The 20,623-nt window shown below is 43.0% G+C and overlaps 1 protein-coding gene across 6 annotated transcripts in view; it reads left to right on the top strand.

The window, feature by feature from the left end:
- Positions 1-20,623, top strand: part of DENND2B (DENN domain containing 2B) — a 153,931-nt gene that overhangs the window by 18,862 nt on the left and 114,446 nt on the right. For 2 of the 6 annotated variants that reach the window (XM_026793134.2, XM_005486643.4), the window contains exons 2-3: positions 17,736-17,823; positions 18,396-18,469. The gene's annotated coding sequence lies outside the window, so the exon portion shown is untranslated. Of the gene's footprint in view, positions 1-17,735; positions 17,824-18,259; positions 18,470-20,623 lie in introns of those variants that run through there. The other 4 variants (XM_074543409.1, XM_026793133.2, XM_026793135.2 and 1 more) reach the window with 3 other exon arrangements.

The raw sequence follows: 20,623 nt of genomic DNA, 5'->3' as shown, positions 1-20,623 counted from the left end.
TGTGAATAATTGAATTTATCCATCAGCCCTTTTTGTGAGCAGGAAATAGTGCGTTTCTGTGATGCATTATTTCTATTTGAAGAGAGATGATTGCTTGTAAAGGTGCTTTTCCTGTTCGTGCATCTGATTGTATAAGCAGGAATGTTTTGAACTCTGCCTGAACCAGACCAGTATCTTACCCTGGAATTAATCACCAGGAAAACCAGTGACCCAGTTTCCTAAACCTGCTCTGATACAGGTTAGCTGCTACTTCTTCAGATTTTCCATGGGTCAAAACCAAAGTGTTGAATCCCTCTGAAAAAGTATTCTGATATTTCTCCTTCCTCCAAAATTCCCCTTTAATGCCAGCTCCTGGCTATCATGTGATGCTTGTCCTAATCATGCTCCAGGGTCTGTCAAGCCAGAGAGGGTGACCAGCAAAGGAAAATGGTAAATAACATGTGCCATGGGGTGCATAGCGCTGTCAGGGAGCAGAGAGCAAAGGCTGAACCATGAGAAAGGATGAGCCAGGAGCTGAGGGTGACCCCTGCACAGGTAGGACAATGTTCTCGCTGACCTCAACAAAGTCCCATGGTGCCCAACTGGGACAGCTTGGTGACAGTGACAGATGTCATTCATAGCCCAGTGATCACTGTAGATGCAGAGGGCAGAGCTGGGACCAAGCTAAATCCATGCAGCAAGTCAGGCCCAGCAAGGACAGGGCTGGGGGTGGTCAAACCTGCAGCATGGCTGAGCCTGAGCTCATCCCAGGCTTCTGGTCTCTTGGGCAGTGGCTTTGGGGGTGCAAGTGCCAGGTCTGGCTGGACAGGGCATTTAAAGGTTGTTGGTGCACTTGGGGCCCTGACAGCTGCTCTGATGTGGGCCAAGCACTGACATAATTAATGGCACATGTTATTTACTATGTAGGAATTTATTCTGGGCTCTGTGAGACAGCTCAGTGACTAAAGTGCTACTGAGCATGAGTAAGGACCAGTAGGGTTTCCTTTCTGGAGGCCAAATGGTGAGTTATGAGTGTACCCCAGGGCAAAGCAAGAAAGGGTCTAACATTTCACTTCCTGAAGAGCAGACTGAGAAAGTGGTTCAATCTTGATGGGCTGGGGCTCCTGCCTGTTGATGTCCCAGGGTAAAGCTGAGGTGGACAGTTGTGTGCTGAAGAGAGGGACATTTTTGTGTTCATGAATTTGGGTGAATGTAATTTTCTCCATATTTCTAGCCTAAGATTCTCATGGCCAGTTTGTGTCTAATTTTTCTCTGTGCTGGGGAGAAGAAAACGAGCACAGTGAGTGCAGTGAATAAGGTCTGCCTTGAGGGCTTGTGGAAAAAGCTAGCTGAGCAGGTCACTGTCCTGGCCTTGCAGTAGTAGGGTGGTGACTCAACACTTGCCTGAAAATCCTCAGTGCAGTTCTGATGTCCTTTAAAATGAAGGAATGTGAGTCTGGCCTGAAGCTTGGGAAGCCTGTGGAAAGGCCCATGTTGACTTCAGTGGTCTCGGGAATGAAGCTGTGCAAGGTTTGCACAGAGCTGGCGCCAGATGCGCCTCCCACCCACAGCTCCAGCCATGAACATGTGTGCACAAGGTTGCTGCAATTAGAAGAGAGTTCAAAGGGAGCTCTGCATCCAAGGAGAAACATTCACAGGCTGATCTGTGCCTCAACAAGGCACTTCCACACAGCAGCCATCCATAGCAAGAGGCTTCCCCAGAGAAGGGAACATCACACTCACCCTGTCCCCCAGGGCTGAGCTGTGCATGTGCTCTCTGGGAGATGAAGTTCCTGCATGTGAGGTTCACAAAATAAACATGCAGCAAAGTCCTGCAGCTTGCTTGTAGTTTGAGCTGTAAGAAAGGTCTGTGGTAGCATGTGTTTTTGCAGTCAACACAGATATTTTTGGGGAGTGAGGCTGAAGTGTAGGCAGCATGTAATGATTCATGAGGAAACAGTAATTGCAGCAGTTGCTGTGGTGGGGGTTACAAGAAGAGCTAGTGAATGAGAAGGAGATGTTCTTAACTATCATGGCCACTTGAGATAAGCCTGATGTGCACATGACTATGCTAATATTTGCTCCAGGAAAATACTGGAAAGTTTGATGGTGTGAAACCTCCTATCCTGGGTTGGTGGATCTCATCTAAATTGTTCTTGTTTTTCACCTCCAGAAGTGCCATCTTTTTGGGTATGAATCCCTCTGGTGGAGCAGGGAAGAGTTGACCTTCATTAGGTAGGATGGTGGTGGGTTTGTCACATCCTTGAGTCCCTGTAGGGACACTAGATCTCTGTCAAACATGGTGGCTGCATCCTGAAAGAAGTAACAGTCAGCTTTCACATAGAGAGACAAAGCTGTAATTGGAACACCTGATGGTTATCTAATATCTCTTGTTTGTGTCATCAGAGGTGGCATTGCTCACATTGGGCCAGGGTGTGCTGATCTGACCCTCCAGTTATCCAATTTCCAGACTGGTTTATTTCTCTCCTCTTCATCTTTACAGCCTCTTCATCTCTCCTCTTCATCCTTACAGCCTCCTGTAAGGCTGCCATGCTGTGGTCCAGGTGCTGCTGTGTTTTGCTGGCAGGTGAAGCAGATCCTGTTTGCTCTGTATACAGTTACAGTGACTAAGGAATTTTAAAGTAAGGCCTAGAAGTGTTGTCACCAAAGTGCTCTTACCCAATGTTCTTTTTCCTTTTGCTTTTCTTCCTTACTCTTGTCAATTCTGCCAATTTTAATGTAGGATTTTTTTTTTTAATTTGGGTTTTTTCCTACCTTCTTTTAAGGCCAGAGTTCCTGGAGCTAAGTGACTATCAGAGATATTTACCCTCTCTGGCTTTTATAGCTATACAGGAAAGCTTTAAAACATGAGTCCCAGAGGCTTGAGATCTGTAAACCTAATAGGAGGAATACCATCTTTATTTATTCCTAAAATTCTGAGATTTGTTTAGGTCATGTCACAGCATCTAAGTGATTTGTTTCAAGGCATAAGGTACTTAAACCCAGTAAAGACAATTTTGTCTTATTTTCACTCTCCGCTTGTGTGATGTTGGAGGGAGAGCAGGAGATCAGTCTGTGACTCAGTCCCTCTCCTGGCCAGCTGAGAGGTGACAGGAGAAAATTGTGTCTACCTGGCGTGGTCAGAGATTTTGTTCCCTCAACGGAAAGGAACTGGCACTTTGCTCAGGGCTGAGGTGAAGATGGAACTTCCATTATTATCTTTCATACTGCAGAGTATTGGTAAGGGATGGACAAACCCACTTTTTTCTTACTTATTATTTACAGCACTGTTACTTCCCTACTGATGTGCCTGGAAATAGCTTTAATTGCTGTAATCTCCAAGTATGGCCAGAGGTCAATGAGAAGAGAATCTGGGACTCCAGAATTCCAGCTTTGTGTAAATAAACAAATATTTTGGTAAATCCCTGAGAATGGAAGCTGGGGGCCATGACACGACAAGCAAACCCATCAAAAATATGCTTCTTGTTGTTTGTCTTGTATTTAGTTTTATTAGCAGACTGAATTTTCCAAGCAGGAGGATTGCACATACTGTATGCAATTTGTCTGAAAAGGACTTTCTAGAGAAAGCTGGGGGAAAGGGAAGAGGAGGAAAGGAATAACTTTTCAGAGGCATTCTCCTACTGCTTTTGTCTTTCATTTAAAAAGAGGTGCTGAGTCATAAGCTAGAAGCTTTCTCCTGCATCAGGATACTACAGCCTTATGGTCATGCCCTCTGCTTTGCTCCCATTTCAGGAACTGCACTGAAGGTGAGCAGGGCTTTTTTCAACCCAGGCACTCTTCTCTTGTAACATCTGTTTTCAGAGCAGAGCTTTGCAGGAAATCAGATGTGATTGTGCATTGAGACTTTTTATCTTCCTGCCAGCCACACAGATGAAGCTAATTTGCTTCCAAAGTTTTTAATTGGGAAGAAAGCATTTTGAGGTTTGATTGTCCTTGGCACCTTTCACTGCCTATCCAGTTCTATTAGGCAAAATGCAAACAGGTTGAAAACACTGAACCATTAAAAAAATAAATGGATCCAATCCTCCAAACCCCTGCCTGCAAAACCCTTCCAGGATTTGAAGTTCCACAGAAACTCACCTGTTGATTCTGACAGCATGGCATGGGGGAGGAAGGTCTCCTTAGCACCAATGATAACCAAATTGAGTGGGGAGCAGCTAGTCACTCTGCTGTATGATTTTTGGGTGTCCTGTGATTTGACTGCACTGTTGCAGCTTTAAAACTGGGCAGATTCCCAGGGTCTGTGTATATATAAATAGCTGTGTCCTCCTGGTCAGCTTGGGAGCCCAGTGGCTGGTGTGATGTCTGCTTTTTTGTGGGCACATCAAGGACAGGAGCAGTCATTCACCTTCAAGTGGCTGTGGATGGAGTTTCTTATCAGTTATTTCAGCTCCTGACTAGCAGGTGCAAGCAGGTACTTGTTCATCTAACTGAACTATGCCTTGAAAGCTGCATACCCCACTTAATGAAGCAGCCTCTGTTGGGTAGATGCTGTGTTTTTTGTAAAGGACTAGCCCAATTTACCTTGTACTACCTTAAATTTACAAGCTTAAATCTATATTGCTGAATATGTGTTTGCTTTGTTTTAAATAGGTTTTACAGGGCATAATTTGTTTCCTTGATGATCTCAGTGTGAAGGTAGTGGTTACAACTCTATAAGGCATCAGAGGAGCATTAACCATCTGCAAATGGTAACAATCTGGTTATTCTAAACTGCATCTTTATGATAACACTTGTTTACCTAATACATGGGTTTTAACCCTGCAGTGAGGCATTGAGATCTTCATGTGACTTTGAGTAAGCAATGTTAAAATGAAACTTAGGGTTTGGAAGGTCTTAATCTGTCCATGCTGTCACTGGCTGACCCCTGGTTCTGAGCTTGCCTCCAGGTGACCTTCCTAACTGGGGATTGCAGAATCTTTTTCTTCTGACGTCTGCCAGTTTTTATTTTTGAGGAAAAGAGGCAGAAAATCAGGACAGTTAAAAATAAGTTAAATATAGCATTGTGAGGAACCAGAATGGCTTTACTTTGCCAAGGAGAGTCATACTTCACATGTGAATGATCTTCTCTTGACCTAAACTTAAACCATGAGTTCGGAGAACTGCCATTTATAGAATTGGTTAGGTCTGTAAGTCACTGTGTGAATAACAGGATGGTCTGAAAGAGAAAACAAAGATCCTTACTTCTCAACAATGAACAGAATAAAGACTATCAAATTGTCTTGGGTTTTCTTGTTGTTACTTGTGCTTTTTTGGCTTTTTTTTTTTCACGAAGAAGAATTGGTGGGGTTTCAGAAATACATTCAACCAGTGCACATAATTTCCTATTGTGGCTGGCAGCTGTTCTGTGTTTCAGATGATGGGCACAGCAACACATCTTAAGAAACAATTGCTTGCAAAGAACAGATGAGTCTGAGATTATGGTTAAGGGAGAATGCACTCCCAAAAATTACTGCATTATTATATATCAAGAATACTTTTGTAGTCTATCATTGAAGCAACTGTTGAGTGGGATTCTGCATCCCACGCTTGAAAATGGTCCCAGCTTAGCCAATGGTCCCACTTGAGCATGTGCTTGAAAGCTGAGCATCGACTTCAGCAGCTTGCCTAAGGGCTGACTCAGGTTCTGTGCTGGTTTGGAAGGCTGATGGAATTCTCACAACAGCTCTCATGTGGTGTTTCCTCTGGTGAGAGTGGACAGTAATATTTGTGTTCTTCCTGTCTTGTGAAGTACAATGATCACTCCTTCTTTTGCAAAGTTCATTACCTGGCTGGATCACCAGGGAGGTGTTGGGCTGTGAGTTGCTCAAAGCTCACCTGTTGTGAGATATGGAGTTGCATGACACAGGGAGCAAAGTTGGCATGGATCAAGCAACTCATGTTAATTGGTGTAGCTGCCTCCCATTAAGGAAGGAAAGCCAAATAAAAACATTTGATTGGTCAGGATTGAAGATGATTGCTCAGGGTTGACTAATGCTCTTGGTTTTCTGTGCCACCATCCTGACTTCTGTAGCATGTAGCCTTAGTCATGATGTCTCACCCTGAATAGGACAAGATGTGGTATTACTGTGATGGTTATGGATATTCCCATAATGATGTTATTTTTTTCCCTTCAGAATATTGTTTTATAGTTTCCTTTTTTTTTTTTTTTTTTAAAGACAGAAAACACTAATTCAGTCTCAGGATATTGATGATAAGTTGATGTATTAGAAAGCTACTGTGTCAGGTAAGCAGCTGGTCATGTGAAGTTGTAGGTAGGAGATGGGCTGTAACATCTTAAGCATATCCTGGCTCAGTTTTTGTACAGATTGCTGGGAGATCAAATTCATTATGCTCATTTATTCCTTCTGTATTGATTCAGAGTTCTAAAGTGAAGATAGTTCAATGCAGAGATAATAAAGAGAAAACAAGTCTGACAGACATTTTGTCGTTTATGGCAAAAGTAAATAACGAGTTTGCAGAGCTGTGCAGCCCTGCCTTTGTGTTTGGAGAGTGCACATGATTGACTGCAGGAATCAGTTTGGCACAGCATAGCTGTGCCGATTCAGCAGGACCTGCCATTATCTTGTCATGTTTTTTAGCAAATTGACTTTTACAAGGCAGCAATTCAAAAATATGAAAGAGAAATGTGCTGAGCAACCCATCCCTTCTTGTCCCCCCATCCAGTGTGTGCTGGCAAATCTGCCACAGTTGTGCCCAGGGGCACGATGATGCTCGGCTCCTCACTCGCTCGCAGGCTTTGGGTGTTCTGTGTGCGTGAGCTGGTGTGGGTCTTGATTTGATTATTGTGTTCTCAGGCTCCCAAGTTGCTGACTTTTCAGCTAAGCACAACAGTTCACACATGGCTCTCTGTTGTGCTTCGCTTTACACTTATTAGGATTTTAGTGGTACAGCAGGAGTAACAAAAGCACTGTTAGCAACATTTTGTAAATCTCCCTGCTTTTCGGCTCTGCTCACCCACAGCTTGCAGTCTCCCATGGACAGAGGGAAGTGGGCAGAAAGCAGCGAGGTTCCCGGGCTTGTCCTGACTAGCACTGCCTTTCACTTCCTCTGGAGACAGAGTGTTGAGCTGGAGGCACTGCTGGTCTGACCCTGAAGGGCATTTTTGGTGTTTTTAAAGCACCTCTCTATTCTAGTCTTAACACTGAAGTAGCTGTAGACACAGTATTTCTGCACTCTGATATGATTGGTAAACATGCATGGATTGTGTTTATTTTTAAGGTGTTAAAATCTGTAAAACTTTCCTACCTTCTGGGAATTTGGGATGTTCAGCTCCATCTATGCCTCAGCAAATGGCTTCTATTTAATAACATCTTTGTATATTACTATTGAGAGATGCCTATCTTGGAGACCTAATCTCTTTTTCACCCTTGGATGTGCCCAAGGGTGAAAAAAGAGCAAAAAGTAAGACTGAGAGGAGGGGAGATGAGAGAAGGAGCATTCTTTCTTTGTGCAGGTTTTTTGAATGGATATTGTATGGGATGAATAGGGGCAGAGATGCTCCAAGAACACTCTGAGATAACAAAACAGCTTGTTTAGCTAACCAGTATGGAAATGACAACCCATCCTTCTGTCTTGCTCTCCTGTGAACTAACCAGTGCTCAAGCAGCACTCATCATGCTTGGGGCAGGACTGTGCACAGCTGCTTTTCTGTTCCTTTGGGTTTTGAGATGACACTGCAGAGCTAGTGGGGTTTTCCCTCCAGCTCCTGAGCGTAGCAGCTTCTGTCTGGAGGCTGATGACTCTGCCAGCTCCTCATGTTTGGACAGGTCCTCTGGCACCAGTGTGTGCCTGTGTGTCACCACACTCCATGAACCTGCTCCACAAACCCTGTCTCAAGCCACAGTGCTCTTTTTCTTGAAGGCATGACTCTTTCCTCAATAGAGCTTTCCTCTTAGTAAGTCCTTGTTTCCTTTCCTTTCCTCTGCAGAAAATATTTGTTACTCAAAAGGTTCTGAGGATTAGCCAGGCACACCAGAGAAGCCAGTGAGGGAGACCCATCCTGAAGCAGCAGGTTTTGGATCACACTGCAGCCCATCACTTGTGTAGGTTTCCCTTCCTCTCTCAAGTAAGGTCTTAAAGTCTTTTGAATGACTCACTCAATAGGAAAAAACTCTACTCTGTACTAATGGTTAATGGGTCTTTCTAGCAGATGTGAAATCCAGTGAAACATATACAGTTTCTTTAGTTTTAAGAGGAACAGATGATTTAATAAGCAGCTATAAATCTCTTGGGAATGTACAGACATAGTCCAACAGAAAACTTCTGCCAGATTTTTCACTGACTAGACTTATAGCCTGTGAGTCATTGCAGTCTGCTCCACTCTCCACCTCAATTGCCTGTTGTTGTTTTGGCTTTTAGGGGTGCTCTGTGCTGCATATGGATTTTTTATCACCTTCTCCTGTTAATGGGCTTGCTCTTTCATCCAGGAGACAGCCTCCAAGCAGTTGCCTCTTATTCTCTGTTTCTGCATGACAGTGCATGATGCTTCTTTTCCATTCCCTAGCTCACCGTGTGACTTTTAAATTGTATAAGGAAAATGTTTCTGAGGAATGTATTAATATAGCCTCCTAAATGGGCTTAATAGTGGGAGTCCAGTTAAATTAAAAGAGATATAACCAGTCTCTTCTTAATATAGTAATGCTTTTCTTCCAGCAGTCTGTTGCCATCTTATAGAGGTTAATAACTTTATTGTAAGATTATTTTCAATAGATTCAGTTATTATCAGCTCTTTAGAGATAAGGAAACAGGCGAAAACCAGAAAGTTGTTTCAGTTGCCTGTGTCTCATGCAGAATTGCAAAGGATGGTTGTATTTTCTAAAGTATTGAGCCGCCAATCCAAAAGGATGTAAAATGACACGCAGTGTTTTACAAACATCTTCTACATTGTGCTGGCCTGCTGGCTCTCTGTGTGTCTGAGATATCTGGGAAGGGGGCCATCAAGCTCTTGTTTTATTTTACAGCTGGTTCACCAGCCTGTGAATTATACTTGGGAGCCACTCTAGAGGAGGTGAGGAATTAAAACTATTAAGACTTGCTCCAGGTCACACCCAGGTAAACTAGAGATAAAACTAGTGATAAGACAAGACCTTGTGAGGAATATTTAACCATTGTAGAGGCTTTTACAAGACAGGTGCATTGCAGCTTATTTTGAATGCAGCTCTACGGAGGGGATTTAAAAAATGACCCTCAGCATAGGTTTTTTGGGATTTTTTGTTTGTTTTAAATCTCACAATGTAACTACAGAAATCTAAGAAAAATTGTGCAAAATTCTCACTTTTTCAGAATAAAGAGTTGGCAGTAAAAATCAGGTTCTAATTTTTTGAGTGGCTCAGGACAGCATTTGCATTACTTGCTCTCTAGGACCATGTAAATGGTGAGGGAAAATTCTTTTTTCAATGGTAAGGATGATGAGGAAATCCTGTTCATGCTTGACCTTTTTCAGGCTGGAGTGAGTATCAAAAATGCATAGATGTGAAGCAGGTTAAGAAATTGGAAACAGCTTAGAGGCTGTTTGATGTTCAGAATCGCATAATGTGACCAAAAATAGATATTGTTTGAAGTTCATAGTGGAATTACAATTTACTGCATTGTTCCAACACCTTCAGAAAGCCAAACAGGCCTTGTGTTACTAGGCAAAGAAAGCTATCCAAGGTCATATACCTGCATGGTGTCAACAGCAAGAACAACATTTGACTCTTGTGACTCCTTGTTAGGCCTCTCCACACAGTGCAGGAGGAAGCACAGAGGTTTTCAGCACCATGCATATGTGCAAAACCAGCTCTTTCTGGCAAACTGAGAGCATTGCTTTATGCTTTCAGTAAGCACAGAACTCTCATGTTTACTGATGGGACTTTCACACGTCAGGAAATCAGAAAACTGGAGACGTAACCAGCGTGTCTGTTCTTGAATGAGGAATTTTCCCCAGAGCGAGTTGTGATGTGTACTCTTAATGATTTGCATCTTACAGTTCAGACTTTCCATGAGCTGCTTCCAGCACTGTAGGCACTAACTTGTGTTTGAGTGCACACACACCCACCCAGCTGCAAGGGTAACAGCCAGAGCTCCCATGTTCAGATCCTGGCATAATTTTGAGTGGGGATGTCCAGTTCCTTTGGCAGCCTGGCCCAGCTGTGGGGTGTAGGTGGAGATGTCAGTGCAGCAGTCAGTGCTACCCCAGGTTAGAGGTTAGCTAGAAACTGAGGCTTTTAGGAGAGGTTTTCCTTGCCCTTCTTCACTAGCAGCAAGATCTTTTGCAAACTTTCTGGTGTGTGGTCTGTGCACACTGAATGGCTGACACTGAGCCTGTGTTGTGGGATTTCACCACTTCCACAGGACGAACAGCAAGCAGCAGCAGTTCCAGGGAGGGAGTTCTGTCCCTTCCCTTAAAACAATGTACATAGCAATGGGGAACATCATGTGACTGCATGGACCTTATCCAGTGTTGTAAAGGGAAAATATCTCTAACAGTGTCCTGGCCTATGTAAACTGTATAGTTTTCCCAGACTTGGAAGAAAAGCACTGGTACTTTCCCAAGTTCCGCCCTTTTCAGTTTGATGTGAAAAAAAAAAGGGTTGATTCTTGCTTTCCTTCTGTCTCTAAAATGGGAAGTAATTTAATGAAAATAAGAAATTATGCTTTTTCATGTCAAGAGGCAAAATCTTATCTCTGAACCATCTGTTTGGATGAGAATGAAGCCGAATGTGTACTTTTTTTTCCTTAAGTAATAACCTCTACTCTTAGTGGTGAAGAAAAGATGTGTAGGTGTGTGATTCTCCAGCAGCCTAAATGTAGATGTTGGGATAGTCCACCCCGGATATTGGGGATATTTTCAGAGATATCTCCCAGCTTTGTTTGGAAGAATGCACAGAATTGAAGGAGGAAGGATGACCTTGCTTTTAAAGCATTCATCTGGACCTTGGGTGCTGGGAGCTGAATTTGCAGCACTGGGACTGGCTTCCTCTGTGGTCTGCAGTGTGTTGCTCTGGGAATGTGTGTGCCACACAATGGATGTCAGCACAAAGGGCCCTGGAGCTGACTCCAGGAGGTCTGCACCGCCCTGCACTGTAGTGGGGCACTGCCTGGTGCCAGAGCTCCCTTCCCAGAAAAGGCAGCTGCACCCGTTCAAGCCCTGCTTTGTGCTGTTGGAGCTGTGCTGCTTCCAGTGCTGGCATTCAAGTGGTTGTGGCTCATTTGGACATCTCTGTACCACACTCCCATTGTAAACCCAGGAAGCACTGAGGTACTGAGAAACAAACACGGAGTTCACAAAATGTTTTTGAACTGTCTGCATGGTCTGGTTTTGGATTTCTTTTGTTTTGCACAAGCTCATCCTAGTCACTCCAATGTCACTGACTTTCATTCCCTCTGTGGCACTGGAACCCAGCTAGGAAAAAAGCCTCATTTTGGCTGTTTCCCATGCCCAAACTGTTTTCCAGAAAACTCCAGTTTTGACTGACCCCAACTGCCTTCCAGGTTCTAACTCTGGCCTTGGCATCAGCAGCAGAGCCTGGTGTTTAGAACACTGTTGGGCACTCAGAGTTTCCAGAGGGCCACTGTGCAGACTTGCACACAAAGCCATTGAACTCATGTTTCCGAGCAGCCACACTGGAGTTTATGTGGCTTTGCAAAGCACCCTGAGGGCCTTGAATGAAAGGATCTCTGCATATTCAAAGCAATATTATGTTTATCTGCTCTATCCAAAGTAGAGAAGAAAATGCTTTATTGTCTGTGGCTTGAGATCTGCCTGCTATGATGTTTATGAGAGTACAAAAGACAAACTCTGTGTCCCTGAGAAAACATGCACTGCCAATGGCTTTGATTTCTATGGAGTGAAGGTGGTGGGAGCAGTGCTGGGCCAGTGCTTGCACTCTCCATCCTCCCCAGAGATGAGAAGTGGGGCTCACAGGTTATGCAGCAGTTCACAGGGTCTCCAGGCCAGCTTGGAAGTTCAAGTCATGGCTAAAATAAAGAAAACCAACTGTGATAGCACACAGAGAAGTCATTGCCTTTTGTCCAAAGGAACATCAGGCTGACACTTTCTTCTTGGAGTCTCTTGGCTCCTAGCATTTGGAAGATAAGATCTGTCCAGTCAGAGGGGGCTGTATAAACTTCCTGTGAACTTTCATAGTTGATGATCAAAAGGAATCACAAAACATGTTGTCATTATTTATCTATTTATTTATCTATTTAGAAGTTCAAAGACTGTACAGTGCTATTGGTTGTGATTTTTTTTTTTTCCCCTCATGTAAACAAGGTGATATCATACTGGATGCACAGCCTTGGGCCCACATTTTCCATTTTGAGTTTAACTTAAGAGCTGTTTTGCTCTGGAAAGCATCTTTGCGGGGGGAAAAAATGTGAAAAATGCAACCACCACCCATGTTCTGCTTCAGAAGTCATCCCTGCAATGTTTTCTGTCCTTGTGTCCCTTGCTTTGCTAAAAGATTCTCTTCACTTTGTTAGCTTCATATGGCCAGTGTAACAATAGAGATGGTTCCCAACAGCATCTTTTTCTTTGTCCCACTGCCTGGGACAAAGTACAGGTAGTGGGATACCTTGACAAGAATTTGAAAAGTTCCCCTTCAGCTGGGGATTTGGCTTACATGACCTGTAATACCATAATTCATGTGCTCTAAGAAGCATTCTGCCCCTCTGTTCCCATAAAGTCCAAGCTTTGCAGCACTTGCTCCGATTCACACAAGATTTGGTCCTCCCAAAGTTATATTCTTGTGTGTTCTGCTTCAGTGCAATTCCAGGTGTGAGGGGATCTGTTTTTTGAATTGTCTTCTAGTCCCATGAGGAGCATCTTGTGTCACAGGATGTGTGCTGTGAACAAAAACTTGTCTTTTCACTTCTATTTGAAAGAAACAGTGGTGAAATGAGACAAATGGAGACCTTGCATTCATGTGGGGTCAAATCAGAAATCCTGTGGAGTTTCAAGCAACTCATTGACATCTCTCCTGATATGGCTGGTTCCCAGAGGAAGTCTGCTTGTCTCATTTGCCCTTCTGCTTGGGGCATAAATCCACCCTTGATGGGGATATACAGACAGGACAAATAACCTCTCCTGGGGGGCTTCTCCCCCCCCCCCCCCAATCAGTTTTGGACCTACAGCTTCCTGTCTCTCCCTTTTGGGCATGACTGGGATGCAGCAGAGCCATGCAAGGAAGGTGTTGACTGGAGGGAAGATGGGTTGCAGACAGGGCTGACTCTGGAGAGATAAGGAGCAGAAGGACTTATTTACATGAGATTCCCACCTTTGGTTATCCCTCTGGCTTGGCTTGTGCCTTGGCCTGGTGCCATCTGACACAGTTTGCAGTGCTGGGATGTTGAGGGCTGGTTGCATTGGCTGCCTGGGCCCAGGGCCAGTTTGTATGGCTTGTTTGACTTTGAACTGCTTTTCTAGCAGGGTGAGCTGTAATATGTGTCTCCTGTCATGAATCAGAGCATTGGTATGGATAATTCTCAAACCAGGCATTCACATGAGTTAATTCCATGCTGTTCACGTTTAAAGTTGTTTTATTAAGGAATTATTCAGCTTATTGCTCAGCAAATTTTCAGTATCATTAGTAGGTTTAGAACGAGGGTTGTGTCTCAGTATGACCAAACAGTGTCTTAAAGCTTTAATAGCCAAATAAAGACTCCTTCCACCTCTCTTTTCTAAAATATACGACATTACTAAACCTCCACTTCAGTAAAATATTGTAGCATGTATATTTAATTGTATTTTTAAGTTCTTTTGAAGTCAATGTTTAAGTGCTTTGCTGAATCAGATCCTAAAATAATAATAGCCACAAAGTTAAGCCACTTCATTTTTGAATGAGTGTTTGCACAGCAACTGAGTACATGTCAGCTTCTTGTCATGACCCCCAGGTGCAGCTCTCCCCTTAGTTTCAGTGAATTAGAAACTTTTTTCAAATTGCTGTCTTGCACACAGTTGCAGTGTCAGGGTCAGACCCAAGTAGGGCAGGCTCTCATTTGCAGAATGAGACCAAACTGAAATGGGATATAGGGCCATAAAGGGATTGGCAGCATCTCAAAGAGAGCACAGCTATCATTAGTCATTTCCTATATACACACTATATAAATACTGGGGATATACACACACAATTTTTTTCTTTTCTGGGTTAGTGAAACCAGTACTGTGCTAGATCATTGAGGAGGTAATAGAAAAGTAATTATCCTGTTAGAAGGGAATGGATCTGATATAAGTAATGGATCTGAAATCGGGGAAGAAAACAAGTCTATAGCTGAATGATCTTAGTTTTTCACCTCTGCAGCCCCCTTGCAGCTGGGGAGCTCCTATGTTGAGTCAGCTCCTTTGCTATTGTTTGCAAGGCTAAAATGTGCTTTTGTGCTACTTACTTGGATACCACAATCCTACCAAAACATGTAGTGGGGCAAAATGGAAGTTAACATGCCACTCACTGAAGGCAGTGGAAGGTTTAATCACTTTGGTAGAATGATACTTTTGGGGTCAGAGGTGTTGTCTTGTGCCACTTGCTTTGTTTCATGTTCTTACGCCCTCATGTTGGAGTGTTTCTAATAAGGGCCAGTGCTGTGCACTGTTAATTTAGAGAACTCAGTGGTGCTATGGGACTGCTTCAGAATGTGTTGTGGCTGCTGCTCTTCCTGTCATCACTGCCCCACCTGGTAGTCCACAGAATTCCCTATGCAAAAGTATTGAGTGCTGGCTCTCTATAAAAAGAGCAAAGAACACAGTTTTTGTAGTGCATGTGTGCTTTACATTAAGAGCTGGCTTGGGCTTTTCCCCTTCTTTCCATACCTCTGCAAGTCACTGCCTGGTGATGAGGAAGTGCTGCTCCCGAGCTCCCTGCCTCTCCCAGGGTGAGGTCAGCAGGAGCTGCAGGCACTTTAAGCAGTATTGGGTTAAAACCATACTGGAACAGACTAATTAGGTTTAATTTTTGCTGTTGAGTCTGAAATGATAGAATTTCAGACAAATACATATTTGTTGAAGTCACTGGGAAGACAGTCAGAAAATGTGTGGGGATGACACAAGGAAGAGCAATAAGGTGGCCATCTTCAATGGGAAAGGGGCAAAAGCCCTCGTGAAGGGCAGAAACTTATTTGAGGAGGAGAAAAATCTTCAGTAACTTTTTAGGAGTGTTTGTATCTAAAAAATGCAAAGGAAAATGTTACTGAAGTTGAAGCAGTGAATAACTGAATTTATGCCTACCAGAGATTTGTGCTGCTGTTGTGGCTGACTTAGTCTGGAGCTCACCTCTGATGTTGTGTTTTCACCTACTGAAAGTGATAAAATTTCATGAGGAGCAAGTCTGATTTTTGTTTCCTCTCCTGTTGCTGCTGATTGCTGCTTGGAAAGCACTCAGTAAAGGATCTCAGACTGGGCATCTCATGTTTCCCTTTCAGGCAGAGCCTCCAGGTGTGCCTGGTGAGGGCTCCTGCTGTGCACTCATCGTGCTCAGTGCATGTCTGCTCCTGTGCCTCACGTGGCTGCTCCATCCCGGGGCCAGGTGTGTAGGAAGGGGTTGCTCAGCCAGTCAGAAAGGGGAAGTGTATCTGAAATAAGGAACTCAGCATCAGCTGTGTGTGAGTAATGGCCTGCCTGTCTCCTGCAGGGAGCTGAGGGTACACACTCTGATGCCTTTTGATGGCAGGGTAGCTGTGATGTTGTAATTAATGCAAAATCAGCTGTTCACCATGTCCTCTGTTTATGATTCCGGAACCTAAATTGTGTTCTGAGGTATTGATGTGCTGAAATGAAAGCTCAATGAGAAAAAAGATGTGGGAATGATCTCTGGGATCAATCTGAGCTACATATCTCCCCTTTTGGCAAGGAACTGATTTGGGGTGTATTCATGGGGCTTAGAATAGACATGTGCTTGTCTGAAGGCTTCTGTGGCAGTCACCTGCCCAAGGCCAAAGCCTGGGTCATAGCTTTACTACTGTGCCTTGTTCCTACATATTTGTGTATGCATGATATATTTTAACAACTTTACTTGCTTTGCCTGGAATTTTAAACTGTAACAGAGTGTGTATGTAATGCACACAGCATTTTCCATGATTTATGAATGCCAGCTTGCCTGCTGCCCCAGATCCTTGCCGTATATGCAGATGTGGTCACAGAATGAAGTGCCACAGAGCCTTGCCATGAACACTGGAGTGGGATGTGATGCAGATGGTTGGTACCTACTCCCATGTTACCAGTAATAGGCTCTCTAGAAGGGCTGAGCATGATCAGCCATTTCACTTGTGTCACTCACATTCCTAGGGTGTTTTTTTATTACTTCTGTGTCTTTGAACACTCCCCCCGCAGTGATGCAGTGTAAAATGTAACTTTCCTGTGAGGAGTTAGCAGTTTCCCTCTTTCCCCAGTAATGCTGCTGAAACTGTGCCCACTTGCAGCATGTGATAAATTTACCTTAGTCCTACACCAAAGGAACTTTTCAGGACAAAACCAAGTATTAATTCCTTAATATTTGGCCCTCATGGCTCTGGCTGGGCATCACTGATGCATTATTAGTGGAACTTGGTGTGAAATTGCAAACTTAGCATATGGTGCTTTCACATCTAGGACCTATTTGTTGCGATGTCATTTCAGCATCTTCTGGACTCCTGACAGCTCAAGTAGCTGTTTTGCTGTGGTTATCTACCTGTGAGTAGTCTGCACACAGTTTTTGGTGGCAGTGTAAAATATGCCTCATGTGTATGCTTTTGTGTGATGTTCTTGTTAGAGAGAGAGGTGGTTTTAGTGTGCATTCTGCTGGGAGCCCTGTCACTCACAAAGTTCAGAGTTTTCCAGAGTACAAGCAATAATATGCTCTGGTGTAGTTTATGTGTAAGAATGGCTATATGGGGACAGGTATTCCCTGAAGCATCTTGGCTATCTCACACAACCAGAAGAGTAATATATTGGACCTCTTTAATCTCCTCATGTAGAAACCTAGTTATGTTGATCATATCATGTACATTTTCTTGGGTTCAACTCCCAGAATAACATATAAAGGATTTCATATGTTGAATTTTTAGTTGAGTATTAAATGCAGGGGTTGAGCATCATAGCAGCACAATGAAGTGGTTAATAGATACAGAAGAAATTGATTTCCTATTTAGCTTGGCATAGGCAGCTTTGCAATTTTCTGTCCGCTAGAAGGACTGCTGCTTATGCTGCTCATTGCAGAACACACACTCATGAAGTCTCTTCAGTATCTTTTACAAAGTTTTAAAACTTTGAATGACTGACTCTGATTAAATCTTCTCAAGAGTAAGTCTCCAAGGTATCTCTCAAAGTGTAAAAACTTTGGGCACAGTACTCTTATTCTGAGTCCAAATATTTTTAAACTGAATTTTCTTAATAAATGTTCTTTCTTTTTAATAAAGTATTTTCTGTTCTCTTGATTTATCACTCCAGACTTTCCTATATGACGTTGGTGGGGATTAATTTGGATTCTTTTTGTCAAGGAAAAAATGTTGTATGTCTTTATTTATGTTTGGTGTAAGTTTTGTTTTGCAACCATGGTGCCAGTGAATATGGTAAACTAATCAGTTCTTGAATTCTCAAATGTCAGTGAAATGGGTTTCTCCTTTAAGTGGGAGATAGCAAGCTTTGGGTAAGCAGCAATTAAACTTATAGTCAGTATGAGAACTTCCAGATGTATCTCTGTGTTCTTGTTTAGCTGGGGGATTTTTTATGTTTGTTTGTTTGATCTGTATGCTTCTGACCTGCCCAATTTTCTTCTTAATTACAGAAACATGAAAGAATACAGGAAATCCTGCATGACCTTATGAATACCTGTGCTAATTAAGTCACTGGCTTGGTACTGGGAGAACAGCAAGGTAAGCAGTCAGGCCATGCCAGCAGAATTTCTTGTAATCTGCATGATTGTATTTCAACAAAGCTTCAGTGCTTTCACATATCAAATTCATAAGTAGTCAGGCAAAGAGAAATAGCCTGCAGGTCTGAATGTGATAGATTTACTTTTAGTTCAAAGCTTTGGTGAGTAAACATCTCTTTTTTTCCTTCTGGGAAAAAAAGTACAAGTTTTGCGGTTGTTTTCTCTTTTTTAGAAGGCGATATCTCTAATTTCCACAATCAATTCCTGCCCAAATCTCAGCTTCCTGGGCTGACTCTGGGGAGGGGCTGGAGGAGGGGTGGAATGTTTCAAAACTTAGCTGATGAAAAGGCATGCTGTTTTGTGGATGCCTCCCAGAATTGTTTAAATCTGTGTGTGTGTGCGCGCGCTTATGAAAGGGGGGGGGAGAGAGATCTCCATGACAACTGGCCTGGCCAGTCTGTGTTCTCTGCAATCATTGTGGCTGGAATCAGTGCTGAGAGAGGTCATATGAAGGAGTTATGGGAAGCACAGCAGGTATTAGACACTAAACGACTGGTTTTCTGATTGCCTCAGATAATAACACAGAGTTTTGTCTGGGAAATACAAATCTGAGAATGGAGTGGAAAGGGAAATGCTCCAAATTTCAGGTAACAAAAATTGCCTTTTTAATGTTATGTCCTCCCATTGTAAAGTTTGATGATTTTTAATTTTTTTTTTAACTTGGTGGTGGTGTTTACTCCCAGCCGAGAGTGCCGGAGTGAGCTTGGATTCTCTAACTCTGGGGAATGATGTCATGCAGCAACAGTTGGATTCTATTAGCCAGGGAAAGAGGAAACATCCTGCATTTTTTGTTTTTGGGGTGGGAGGGGGAGGGAAGGGAGTTACTTTGGCTCTTTGTTGAATCTTGTGCAAAGGATACAAGAAGTGTTTTAAAGAGTTTGTAACAAATTAATTCCCAGAAAATACTATTTAGGACCCAGATAGCACCAAAGCTTAAACCCACTGAAATGATTACTCCTATATGAAAGAAAAAATTATTATGGAACTGTTACAGAAATCAGAGGATTTTTATTTCATCTTGAATGCTCCTATAGTAATCTTTAATGAAAAAATTAATTAAACCATAATTAAGCAGAGGATTTGGAGCCTCCCTGCACTTGGGATCCTTTAGTAATTGTTTGGAGAATGTGCTGCTATAGAGTTTCTTCTGGGTTGGGCCCTCTCTCAAGCGGCTGCTCATGAATAGATGATGCTGGCAGCATTGTTCTTGATAAGGTTTTCAGGCCTAGACTGTGTATTTAATAGCTGTAGCCCAGCCTTTTAGGGAGAAGACAGTGGGGAAAGAAAGCAGAAAACTCATAATTTCAGCAATTTGAAAGGGACTTTTCTTCCCACCTTTCCTTTTGCTAAATGCTGTATTAAATGCTCAATGCTAGGGCATCATGCATAGCATTTTAAATTAAAATTTTAAATTTTAAGCAGAAAAATACCTAATGGGTGTACAACTGTTGTATCCTAATGAAAAGACGTAAACACTTAATATAATCCTACTTTGCCAAAACCACATTGTATCAGCAACCACGATGAATATATTAGGTCACCATTGTGCTGCTTAAATTCCCCTTTGGAGATGCTCATTTCTACTTTTATGCTGCTTTGTTCCCTTCAGTGCATTTCAGGCCTGATCCAAAGCTCCATGGAGTCCATGAGAGTATTCCCATCAACTTCAAAGGGTTTGAGATCAGCCTCTGCCTGAGAACTTCCCAGCCTCTGTGTCAGTCTTTTGACTGCAGGACCAGGCCACAGGCTCTGCCTTTTCTTTCTTGAACTTTCCCAACAGAAGGTCTTTTGTGTTTCTCCAAACAATGCCAGACGCTGCTGACTGGCCTCAGCGTGGCTGCTAATAACACTTGCTGGAGATGATGGTGATGCTGATCTCCACTTTCTCCTCAAACCTTCCTAGAGGGGGAAGAATGGAAGTCAGATCCTTCTATCCCCCCTCCCTCCCCACAAATGGCTGTTGTTTACAAGTATATGTGTGTGTGTGAAAATTGTTCCTCGATTATAGGGCTGTGCTTCAGAGGAGAGTTCCAGGAAGACTTTAGGGAAAAAAAGCTGTCATTGCTGTGACCTACCCCAGAGCACTCATGCAGGAGGAGCAGGCTGTGTTGGAGGAGAACTGACAGCTCTCATCTGCAAACTGAGGGCTCATCAGCCCTGCCTAACGCTTTGTGTCCACCTCTTGCCCACTAGCTTGATTCCATAAATACTACTGTTAGCAAATTTCAATAGCCTGGTTTGGAAAAGAAAAATTAATCTCTTTGATGGCTGGGACCAGTTTAATATGAAATCCTTGCGCTGTTTTTGACTAGAAATGAAATCCCTATGGAGTTGGTGTGCTAATTTGAACTGTCTCCCTCCTTAAGAAAGAACACTGTGATTATTTCCCAATTTTAAGGTTCTTTTGAGGGAAAAATGCTATTAGTCCCTGAAATTTCTAAGACAGGCAAATCTAATGATTTTCAATGTTAGAGCTGGTGCTTTTAAGTGCTTACACTTTACAGATGATCATCCTGGGAATCCTGAGAGATCTCTGCAAGGAGTTCCAAACCAGGTATTCCAAAGGCAGCAGTGGGGTTTTGGTGTGTCTCTGTTTGCTGTGGTGCAGCAGGAAGCCTGGTGAATTCTCTCCTAGGGTTTCTGGCTGAGTGGCATTTCCCTTAATGGTCTGTGCTGTAGCATTTGCAAGTTATTTTGAAAAGTGATACAAGGCATCATTCCCTTGGTCCTTTAAGATAATT

Source organism: Zonotrichia albicollis, chromosome 6 (assembly GCF_047830755.1).
Source record: "Zonotrichia albicollis isolate bZonAlb1 chromosome 6, bZonAlb1.hap1, whole genome shotgun sequence".
Taxonomy (NCBI): domain Eukaryota; kingdom Metazoa; phylum Chordata; class Aves; order Passeriformes; family Passerellidae; genus Zonotrichia; species Zonotrichia albicollis.
Note: the sequence above shows the minus strand (reverse complement) of the source record. Positions and strands in the feature narration are given on the sequence as shown.